Source organism: Formica exsecta, unplaced genomic scaffold (genome assembly GCF_003651465.1).
Source record: "Formica exsecta isolate Colony F162 unplaced genomic scaffold, ASM365146v1 scaffold543, whole genome shotgun sequence".
NCBI classification, from domain to species: Eukaryota; Metazoa; Arthropoda; class Insecta; order Hymenoptera; family Formicidae; genus Formica; species Formica exsecta.
In genome coordinates this window covers 196-12,763 of record NW_021852672.1, presented here as the reverse complement: position 1 = coordinate 12,763, position 12,568 = coordinate 196, and the positions used below count along the sequence as shown (strand labels likewise).

At 32.1% G+C, this 12,568-nt stretch overlaps 1 pseudogene; it reads left to right on the top strand.

Moving 5' to 3' along the window:
• The first annotated feature begins 1,992 nt into the window (after positions 1-1,992).
• On the top strand, positions 1,993-5,649 carry LOC115241950 (annotated as a pseudogene).
• The last annotated feature ends 6,919 nt before the right edge of the window (positions 5,650-12,568 follow it).

Here is a 12,568-nt window from a genome sequence, read left to right as displayed (position 1 = left end):
TGTCTATGGTCAGTACTGAAAATTTATAGTGTACGTGACATAAACTATAGATTTTCAGTACTGGCAGTGAATATCGGGACACAGCCTATGCTGTGTTCCGATTTCCCACCCGGGTGCACCTGAAATTATAATATATGTCACGTATACTATAATATCGGGTGCACTCGGGTGGGGAATCGGAACACAGCCCTATATGTTTGTCGATATCACATTTTTTTACCACATTTTTTTGTATCGGATAACCAATAGAAGAATTTATTTTCTGGGGATTTTAAGTAACGATTTGTCCCTTCTGCCAACTCTAAAGCCCGTATAGCCCGTATCAAACTACGCATTGAAAATTGAAGATTGAAGATTAAGGCCCAGTTCCACAACTTACTTTAACCGAAGTTTAACTCGTTAATGGAAAATTCACATTACGTCTGATGTCCGATGTATCCAATCGGACGTCATACATTGTACATCAAATGCAATGTGAATCCTCCATTAACGAGTTAAACTCCGGTTAAAGTAAGTTGTGGAATCGGGCCTAAATGATAGAGAGAAAGAGTAACCATTATTCAAAAATTGCAAAAAAAAAAAAAGAAAACTTGTTTTTCGTAAAATATACGTCTTGCAAAAAAAAACTACTTACAATATAACGATAAAGTTATAGGTGCAAGAAGATAAACCTGGCATGCCGTATACTTTTCTTTCGCCGCTTACTTTTCGTAGTCATTCATATGGCTACGAAAAGGCGGAACGGAATTGAAACGAAATTAATGGGTGGGTTCGGCAGAGAAAGCGCCCAATGGGCACGTTTAGCAGAACAAATTACTTAGTAGCAATCAAATGTGATTGACTCTTATTTTTAGAGCCAACAAATCAATATCCTAGTTTAGGCTGCGTTCGGAAACATCATCCGTGTGCACACGAGCGTCGTTCTATCTTTGTTATTTACTAAAAGTTGAACAAAGATAGAACGACACTCGTGTGCACACGGGTGATGTTTCCGAACGCAGCCATAGGGCCCGAGTACAGACTTTTGTATAAGCGTATAACCATAAGCATAATGCCTGTATCAAATTACGCATTGAAAATTGAAGATTGAAGATTAAAGATTGAAATTTGACTAATCAGAACAAAAGAGACTAAAATTTCTTTGTCCTGATTGGTCAAATTTCAATCTTCGATCTTCAATCTCAATCTTCAATGCGTAGTCTGATACGGGCTTAAGGAAATTGATTGGTCCATTTCCTTAAGTCCATCATACACAAAATTCCCTAAGGACGTAAGACGTAAGCGTAAGAAAATGGACCAATCCCAATCGAGTATTTGGCTCTCCGTAACCCCTCCACTTTTACGGAAAGCCTGATACTTGATTGGGATTGGTCCATTGTAAGTCTTACGCTTACGTCTTACTTTCTTACGAAATTTTGTGTGATGGCCTTTAGTTTCAAGCTATAAGGGCCAATTTCACAAAGTTTTAAGAGCAAATGGGAATTGCCTATTTCGTTACTCTCGGTCTTTACATCACTAAAAACAGTATACTCTCCTACTCCTACAGCCTTGTTACTGCCATTGTAGACGGCCCTTTAGATAAGCCGATCACAGACTTCTATATATTACTAGACCGCTAACTCCTACAAAATACATGGCCCCGAAAAATATGTACACAACACATGCGCACACAGCGTAATTATGAGGACGTAAGCAAATCGACCAATCACAATTAAGCATTCCAAAATCGCCAACTTGTTCCACTTTCTGATTGGTCGATTAAAATGCCGCCATGTTAGACCGCAAAATAATCTAGGACTCTAGTCGTAAGCAAATTGACCAACCACAGTCGATTATTCTGAACTATAAATACCAGTCTAAAGCCCGTATCACACTATGCATTGCGGACGCAGATTGGATTTGGATTGCGGACTGCGAATCGTCAATCATCCAATCAGATCCTTGGCTACTTCGTTCTGATTGGATGGATAACGATTCGCAGTCCGTACTCCAAATCCGATCCGAGTCCGCAATGCGTAGTGTGACACGGGCTTTAGATTCGGATTTGTTTTTTGACAGTTCTATTTATTGACATTATTCTCGAAATATTTATATAGATTCTATAGATTCTGTTAATTGAGTATAGACTCTATTACGATACAATTATAAAGAGTAATAATTTTCGTTAATGGAACTGACGTTAATGGCAACGTGATACCATATTTCGTTTATTAAATTTTAGTTAGTAAATTATATTCTATTTTCCATTTCCTTTCTCTTTCTTTTTGTTTATTTTTTATAAATTGAACATTTAACTTAGTATTTTTGATTATTCCAAATTACATAAAAAGATTATCTCTTGGAAAATAAATAAATCTTGCTTTGTACATACTTAAGAATGATATAGTTGTTTACTATAGAAATAACGTAGATATTGTATTATATATTTCACTGTATGTAATTTATTTATAATAGGTGTCTATGGTGACTCATTCATTAGACGAATTATTAGTAGCTGGTGCAAAATTCGAAATAACCGTTAAAAGAATTTTTACATTGCAAGGTGGATAAATTGATGATATCAAGCTAATTAGGTAAAATGCTTATTTATTTCATTATTTTTTTATTATTAAGATTTTATATATACTAACTTAAGTTATTTATAATTCAAATGTGTCATACTTTCTTTTTGTAGCAGATATATATTATGTATGTTTATTTTAAAATATTTAATATCGTTTTCACATCTTCATACGTACAGATATAAATTATTAAATAATAAATCCAATTCTTTTTTACAGAAATATGATGATATTCTATATGTTTCACGTGGAGGAAATTTTATGCAGATAAACAAGATATGTAGTCAAAATTAATTAAATAGAAATTCAGAATGAATTACACCGAATGTCAGTAAGAAATATTTTACTACAACTAGAGACACTTTGACAAAGAAAGAGCCTATGTATAGCCTATATATAGTATGTTAGCAAGGTACTTTATCTCTTTTAAATTATTACTTAATTATTATCATAAACTTGTACATTGTTTTTTATTTTAAATGTTTAAACATTTAGCATTCTTCTTTATGTGTGCTTTTTAATTTCATTGTACTACTGCAATATCAATTTTCTCTCTGTTTCGTATACTCGTACATAGGGTGTCTGATAATAATCGCCCCACTCATTAAAACCAAGTTTACAATATCTATAATATATTTATTGAAGCATAACACTTAAATTGTTTAAGGAAAAACATCACAGAGTAAGCATTGGAAAGGGTGAGTATAGTTATTGAGACATACTTTTTGATGTTTTTAATAAAAATCTTTTATTGATTACATTATACATATTTTGAAGATATAATTATACATAAAATTTCGCTAAGTTATAATAATATACAATATTTTATACATACAAAAAATTTTTTGCTTCATTTTATAACAATGAGTTATATCCCCATCTTCGAGCAAGTACGTTTCAAACTTAGCCTAATTATCTGATTGACTGATTAAAACCGATGCTAAAAATCATTGTTCTTATTTTTTCACTTGTCTTATTTTACTTGTTATTGTTATCCTGCTTTCAATCTCTTTCAACAAGTTATTCTAAAAATTTATAAGACAACTCTTAGAAAAGTTCACTTTTTCATTTTACATAGAAGTTATTATTTATTTTATAATGTGCTATATATTATTAGATTAAGGATGCTATACATTTGTTACACTAAGAATTACTTTAAAATTAGGATAATCCGTAATAAAAAAAATTGCATTTAAAAAACTACATGTATGAATATAACTATTGTTAAAAGTATTAAAAAAGAAAAATCCATACACAAAAATAATTAAATTCAGACAGTCTGATTTAAATAATTATTACCGAAGTAATCTCTGACACAATTCGACTATAGCTTTCTGCAAAATGCATAGTTCCTATATATGTTATTCTTATTATTATTATTATTATTACTATTTTTTATTATTATTTTTTTTTATGAAATTGTATGTAAAGCATTTTTAAAATCGATGTCGATAAGAAATGTTTCATTAAGAACATCATCATTAAAAAAATATGTCCTAAAATAATTTTTTTTTTAACTTTTATTGTAATTTTATTTTATTTTTTTTTTTGATTGAAATTATATTGTCAAAATAGATGATAAATACATAAAAATAGAAATAACAGAAATGCTTTATAGTTGTATTAAAATAATATAATAATAATATAATGTTCTATATAGAATGTTTACAGAAACTGCAAATGCTGAGCATGCAATACAGCCCAGTATGCAAGATCACCATGGAATATATTTAATTGACAGAGTTCTACATATTTTGAAGCATTGTTAAATTATTTGAGACATAATCAAATAATTGAGAATCAAATAATTCTTGATTCGAATATTAATATATCTTTAAATTTAATATAAGTTGGTACAATAAATGCTTATTGATCAAAATTAAACAACCATCTTGATTCAGGAGTATTGGCAGAAGCTTCTTTTTTTTTAAATGGTGTTGAAGGTGCTATTTGAATCCTTACTACAATGGCAGAAAAGGAAGAATTGCAGAAAGACGGTCTTATATCTCTAACTGGCAAAAATGTACTTAAATCATGTCAATATCAACTAATGGAGAACTAAGATTTCAAGGAGTTGATTTTGTAAGAGCTAATCTTTCAAAACTTGATCTTAGGAATATTAACTTCAAGGTACATTTATTTTATGTATTGCAAAAGTTGAATTAATCAATGCAATAGAAATGATAGGAGGAAATCATGTCCATATTTATTTATTACAGTAGGCTATTATGCATCATTATAGTCTGGCAGATGCTAATTTATCAGGATGTTGTTTCGAACATGTTGATTTATCTTATGCTAATTTGCGAAACCCACAGTTTATATGCGTCAAAATGTCATGTGCAAACTTAGCTGCAGCCAATCTGCATTCTTGCAATTTCGAAGATTCTGGTGGTCTGCAAACCATGGAAGGCGTAAATTTGAAAGATGTTAATCTTGAGGGCAGTTACATGGCAGCTGTCAATCTCTGAGTAGCCACATTAAAAAATACTATTCTTAAAAATTCTGAGGTCTGCTATTTTAACTGGTGCTGATCTGGAGGTGCAATAATATTACATATATTGCGTAATCTTTATCCCTATTAGCAAATTTTTGTCTCCTTTACTGCTATATATATATATAGTATATATAAATATACACACGCTTATGTTATTTTTTAGTGCAGTGACTTATCTGGTTCTAACCTACAGGATGCAAATCTGCATGGTGCGAATTTAAAGGATATCATTTTTGAGTTAATGTTAATGCCACTGCACTCTGAAACAATATGATAATAATGAATATTATACTGCATATTATTGCAGATTGAATTATATAATAATGTGATATTTGATATAATGTATAGTAATTTAAATGAGTAATATTTAATATTTAAAATATTTTTTGTATGTGTGTCATATTAAACATAAAAGTAATTATTTTCTGATGTAAATATTATTAATTAATATATAATACTTATGTTATTATTTCATTTATAAGATTACGTATGTAATAGTAGAGGCGTAAATTAATGTGTAAAATTTGATAGTTTCTTAACTGATTTATGTTAAGTTTATATATTAGATTTTTCACTATAATAAATATTTAAGAGTATTTGTAATATATTTGTTTATATATACACACACACACACACACACACACACACACACATTCTCATATTTTTGTAATTTGTTAATTATATAAATATTTTATTATACAATTTTTTTATCCTTGAGTGATATATAACATCTAGTTTAATACATTATTCAAATTAATGTGCATAGTTTAAAAAAATATGCAATTCATGTAAAATTTTGAATAGTAAGGAAATAACATTTGCAGTAAAGATTGAATATGTGATAGCATACTATTCACAACTAAAGTGAAAATAAATTTAAAAAGTGTTTCCATTTTTTTTTTAATTTTAAATATTTTAAGAGAATTGCGTGGATTTAATTTTTTTGATAATTAAATAAATTTCTCTATTAAAACAGGCACAAGTTATTCACAAATATTGTCACAAGTAATGGCCATTACGTATGATAAAAAAATTTTTGTTTGTTTTTGTTGTCGAAGTCCAAAAAATTTTGTTATATATATTTATAAAGAAACCCTACAAAAAGAAATGTTATTATGACATATGACACTCTAAACCCAATAGCACCGACGAGATACTGGGTCTATTCCACAGATTTCTACATATCACTAGACTGCTAAAGCCCGTATCAGACTACGTATTGAAGATTGAAATTTGACCAATCAGGATAAAAGGAACTAAAATTTCCTTGTCCTGATTGATCAAATTTCAATCTCAATGCATGGTCTGATACGGGCTTAAGGGTCGTGGCCATAGACATATAGAATGGACTGAGCGTTGCGATAGACAAACGCGCGCTCGCTGCAGAAAGAGAGATACTATATGGGAGGCCTATGTTTGTCTTTTTTCCTAGCATCTCATTGGTGAGTTTGTCCCCCTCCATATAGAAAATTACCAATGAGATGCTAGGAAAAAAGACAAACATAGGCCTCCCATATAGTACCTCTTTTTCTACAGCGGGCGCGCGTTTATTATCTCGCAATGCTCAATCCAGTCTATATATCTATGGTCGTGGCACATAGAAAAACTTAAGCAGTAAGACTTAAGACTTAAGAATTTTAACCATACGGAATTTTCAGCGTTGCTTACGTTTCAATATGGCTGCCTTACTGTTCGACCGTGATTGGCCAATTCGCTTACGTCTTAAGTCTTACTGCTTAAACTTTTTATGTGCCACGGCCCTAACTCCCTTATAGCGTTTTTGAATGTAGCAGGTTTAATCGCTTTTAAGCCCATATCAAACTATGCATTGAGAATGAAATTTGACCAATTAGGACAAGGAAATTTTAGTTTCTTTTATTCTGATTGGTCAAATTTCAATCTTCAATACGTAGTCTGATACGGGTCTTAAGGTAAATTTTCACGAGCCGCTGAAATCGATCGTTTGAGCGACAAAAAGGATCACGTGATCGAAATGGACGACGGTCTGCCCGCTGATTCGTCCATTTCAATTACGTGATCCTTTTTGTCGTTCAAACGATCGATTTCAGCGGCCCGTGAAAATGTACCTTTAGCGTTTTCAAATAAACGGGTTAAAGCAATCCCAATTAATCACTTTCAGAGCGATTAAATCTGCTACATTCGAAAACGCTACTTGAGAGCGATTAATGACGTCATTAATCGTCTCTGCCAATAAAAGATTTGAATTTATAGTAAAATATAGTGATTAATTGATCCGGATTGGATTAACCCTTTCATTCGAAAACGCTATTACATACCGTACTAAAAAATTGACCCCAAAAAGTAAATATTACATATGTCTTAGTTTACACCAATATACTTTAATCAGAGAAATGTATACATACTGAAATGAGCATACCCTTTGTTTGGCTGTCGACACTATTTCGCCGAGAGAGAGAGGTGTATTTGAATGATGGCATCTCTTTCTAGTATTATCTGATTGGTCCATGGAATGTCAAGTGACATCATTCTTAGTTTGGATGCCAGATATCTATAGGCACCTCTCTCGGCGAAATAGTGGCCAAACAAAGGAATCGCTCATTCCAGTATGTATAGAGTTCACTACTTTCATGTGGCGCTAGCTTTCTTTCTTTCCCCTAGGGGTTCTTAATGGGTGTCTTCCGAAATGCGCTGAAAGTACTGACAGCACTGCTGCTGAAATCAACGTATTTCAATGGTTCCGAAATTGTCAGTAAACTGTGGCAGCAATGAAAATCGGAACGTATTTGCAGTAAAAAAGCAGTAGAAAAAGAGACAAGAAAGTGTAGAGCGATATAATCTATTTAAAAAGGAGTGAAAGTGACATTAAAATGGAAAAATTAAATACAATTGTAACTAGAATATAAAATATTACAAACTTTATTGAGAATTATTGCCAAAGTTCATCATCTTCGGATGATGAAGATTTTTTGACACTTTTAAATATATTTTCCAATACTCGAGAAACAAAATTTTTATCTGTAATATCAATAAAATATTATTAAAATTATAAATTTATAACTGTTTACTTATAAAGATTCTTATAACTTTATTTTCATAAAGATTCTCTTCAATCAATTGTAACTTATCTGCTAATGCTTTCTCGTAATCATTTGATGTTAAATATATTTTGTATGTATTATTTGTACTTCTATTTATTATTTTATATTTGTTTAATGACATGTTGTGATTAAAAAAAAAGTATTTCCTTCTTTCTCGATTCAATATTTCGATCACCTTTTACGAAACCGCTAACCGCCATATGCATTACTGGGGATCGATTGCGTATCTTTGAAACAAAGTGAAAATTACAAAAGTGAACAGATTTACTAGATTTCGACAAATGACATCGTAGATACTCTAGTGAATTTACTCACTTTTGTAATTTTCACATCGTTTGAAGATACACAATCAACCCACTGTTCTTTATAGCTGAACTGGCTGCACTAGTTCAGAGTTTATTTTTTTCTTTCCATTGTAAGGAGAAAGATAAGAGGAAGTCAGCAATTCCCTAGGATCCATTTTCGTTATAAAGGTAATTATTATTCTCTTGCAGCATGTTGAAAACATTTTCGGAACTCGAAAACAGTACTGTCAGTACTTTCAGCGCATTTCGGAAGACAGCCAATGAATCGCCACAGCACCATCAATGTGCGAAGTTTAAGGTCAATGTAAGAATTCAAATTTAAAGCTACTTTATGGAAGTCGTAAGGCCGGATCTACAATAGGAGTAGTAAGCTATAAGCTTAGAGCATATACAGGCTGTTCCGGAACAACCTTCCGTCCGTGAAATGACGTATTCCTGATACAATTCGCGGCGCGCCGCGAGCGCCCGACACAGCTGACCGTCTCATTACCACCGCATGGGCCGCTAACTATTTTATCTTACAACATAAAATTATGCTTTAAATAAAATTTTGGTAAAGAAGAAAATATCTCAGAATTATGTCAAGAATACGTGTTTCTTAAAATAACGTCACTTTAACAAAAGTTGTTGCGGATCGCCGGCCGTCGGACACTGCAATCAGCTGATTGCTAACGCGATGTGTGTATGGCGGAGTGTATGTGCGTAAAAGAAAGAGAGAGAGAGAGAGAGAGAGAGAGAGAGAGAGAGAGAGAGAGAGAGAGAGAGAGAGAGAGAGAGAGAGAGAGAGAGAGAGAGAGAGAGAGAGAGAGAGAGAGAGAGAGAGAGAGAGAGAGAGAGAGAGAGAGAGAGAGAGAGAGAGAGAGAGAGAGAGAGAGAGAGAGAGAGAGAGAGAGAGAGAGAGAGAGAGAGAGAGAGAGAGAGAGAGAGAGAGAGAGAGAGAGAGAGAGAGAGAGAGAGAGAGAGAGAGAGAGAGAGAGAGAGAGAGAGAGAGAGAGAGAGAGAGAGAGAGAGAGAGAGAGAGAGAGAGAGAGAGAGAGAGAGAGAGAGAGAGAGAGAGAGAGAGAGAGAGAGAGAGAGAGAGAGAGAGAGAGAGAGAGAGAGAGAGAGAGAGAGAGAGAGAGAGGTTAAAGTGACGTTATTTTAAGAAACACGTATTCTTGACATAATTCTGAAATATTTTTTTCTTTACCAAAATTTTATTTAAAGCCTAATTTTATGTTGTAAGATAAAATAGTTAGCGACTCATGCGGTGGTAATCAGACGGTCAGCTGTGCCGGGCGCTCGCGGCGCGCCGCGCCGCTCCTGCCTGCCTTCTGTATTCGACGCGTGATTTGCTAACTATTTTTGCTTATAACTCAAAAATTACGCTTCAATTCAAATTTTGGTAAAGGAAAAATTGTCTTAGAATTGTATCAGGAATACGTCATTTCACGGACGGAAAGTTGTTCCGGAACACCCTGTATATCTGGAGAGGAAATTGCCTAAGTTTCCTATGGATTGAAATAGTGTGCAAAATATGTGCGACAGAGTAAGGTATAGATTCCTAATCGTTCTCTGTGCGTATGCGCTAGCGACAATTTATCGAGTATTAAATCGAGTTGTTGCAGGTTTGCAGAATTATTTCTAACAGTCCGTGTAAAATCAAAATAAATTAGTAAAATATCATTAATTTAATATAAAAATGCCTTGCGTATATTGCGTACCGTGCGGTAATCGTGATAAATCGGTTTCCTATTATGCGTAAGTAAATGTAACTTTTTGTGTCTATTTATATTGTAGAGTTTATTATGTGAATTTTAGGTTAGATTTTATGTGAAGTTAAAAAAACATATTATAATTTTTTACATTGTAAGTTATAAAATTAATTATTTTTCTTATTAACAGATTTTTTTTTTTTTTTTAGTTAAGAGATTTTCAAAAAAAGAGGAAACTCGCAAGCAATGGCTAACATTTTGTAAAATCGATGAACACGTTCTTAATACTGTCACGAAATTGTTTATGTTAATTGATTATGTTCAAATAATTTTCAAGAAAAAGATATTATAAAGAAAGTTTAAGGGTCCTGTGTAAAACCCAATACTGTGCCATCTCTTTGTGGAAAGAAAAGAAAAATATCTCCAGAATCGAATTCTTCTATCAGTGAAATTTATTCTAGCGCAAAAAAGAAATTATTTTGCTATTGACAATATTGATTACAATGCATCAATAAAAGGTAATAATGATTACTGATTTTATACCTGTTTAATTGAAATTAATGAGAATAAATAAATTAATGAATTGACGATTAATGATCTTCTAGATATCTATGCAATAATTGATAGACAATTTAATCTGCAAAGTATCAAAAATGCTAAGTTGAATTGCCACACATCTGCAAAAGATGATCTTCTATCATCTTGTGGCATCATTGAAAAACCGGATTCAACTACAAGACTTGAAAGATCATCAAAAGAATGAAATGGTGATTTATCTCCACTGAGAAACGAAGATGCTCAGTGCTCAAATTTTGAAACACCTATGAAGGCTAAAATATATGAACCTTGTTTTATTGGTGATATTAGAACACCACATCTAGCTACACCTAAAAAGATAAAAAGGCTTTAGAAGTAGCAAAACAAATTATAATACAAAAACAAAAAAAAAACTGCAGTAATGTCGCAATAGATGAGTTGTTCGGATCATGACATGACATGACATGATTATTTTATTTTATTTTATTATATAAATATTTTATTCTATGTTGTCTAAATAAATACTTTATTTATTCTAATCTCTATACAATTATACTCCGATATTTATCACAATTTATAACCTAAAGCTGTTTATTTCAACAAATTCGTACAATGGACAGATAGGAATCTATATCTATCTAAGTTTTGGAAAAACGAAATTGAAGCTCCGTTAGCCATCAAAAGGTTCTCCGATGCTGTTGGACTTCTACTCACAACTTTTAAACATTACAAGACTAATAGTTCCTGGCTGAAAAGTGAGGAAAAGTGGAGGGGATATAACACCATTTCCTGTTACGTAACTTGTATAAAGTAGAGTAAAAGTTGCTTTCCATTTACATCATAACTTCCGTAGGGTTCGGTTAGCCGTAGGGTTCGGTTAGCCGTAGGGTTCGGTTAGCCGTAGGGTTCGGTTAGCCGTAGGGTTCGGTTAGCCGTAGGGTTCGGTTAGCCGTAGGGTTCGGTTAGCCGTAGGGTTCGGTTAGCCGTAGGGTTCGGTTATTTTCAAGAAAAAGATATTATAAAGAAAGTTTAAGGGTCCTGTGTAAAACCCAATACTGTGCCATCTCTTTGTGGAAAGAAAAGAAAAATATCTCCAGAATCGGATTCTTCTATCAGTGAAATTTATTCTAGCGCAAAAAAAAAATTATTTTGCTATTGACAATATTGATTACAATGCATCAATAAAAGGTAATAATGATTACTGATTTTATACCTGTTTAATTGAAATTAATGAGAATAAATTAATTAATTGACGATTAATGATTTTCTAGATATCTATGCAATAATTGATAGCCAATTTAATCTGCAAAGTATCAAAAATGCTAAGTTGAATTGCCACACATCTGCAAAAGATGATCTTCTATCATCTTGTGGCATCATTAAAAAAAAAAAAAAAAAACCGGATTCAACTACAAGACTTGAAAGATCATCAAAAGAATGAAATGGTGATTTATCTCCACTGAGAAACGAAGATGCTCAGTGCTCAAATTTTGAAACACCTATGAAGGCTAAAATATATGAACCTTGTTTTATTGGTGATATTAGAACACCACATCTAGCTACACCTAAAAAGATAAAAAGGCTTTAGAAGTAGCAAAACAAATTATAATACAAAAACAAAAAAAAAACTGCAGTAATGTCGCAATAGATGAGTTGTTCGGATCATGACATGACATGACATGATTATTTTATTTTATTTTATTATATAAATATTTTATTCTATGTTGTCTAAATAAATACTTTATTTATTCTAATCTCTATACAATTATACTCCGATATTTATCACAATTTATAACCTAAAGCTGTTTATTTCAACAAATTCGTACAATGGACAGATAGGAATCTATATCTATCTAAGTTTTGGAAAAACGAAATTGAAGCTCCGTTAGCCATC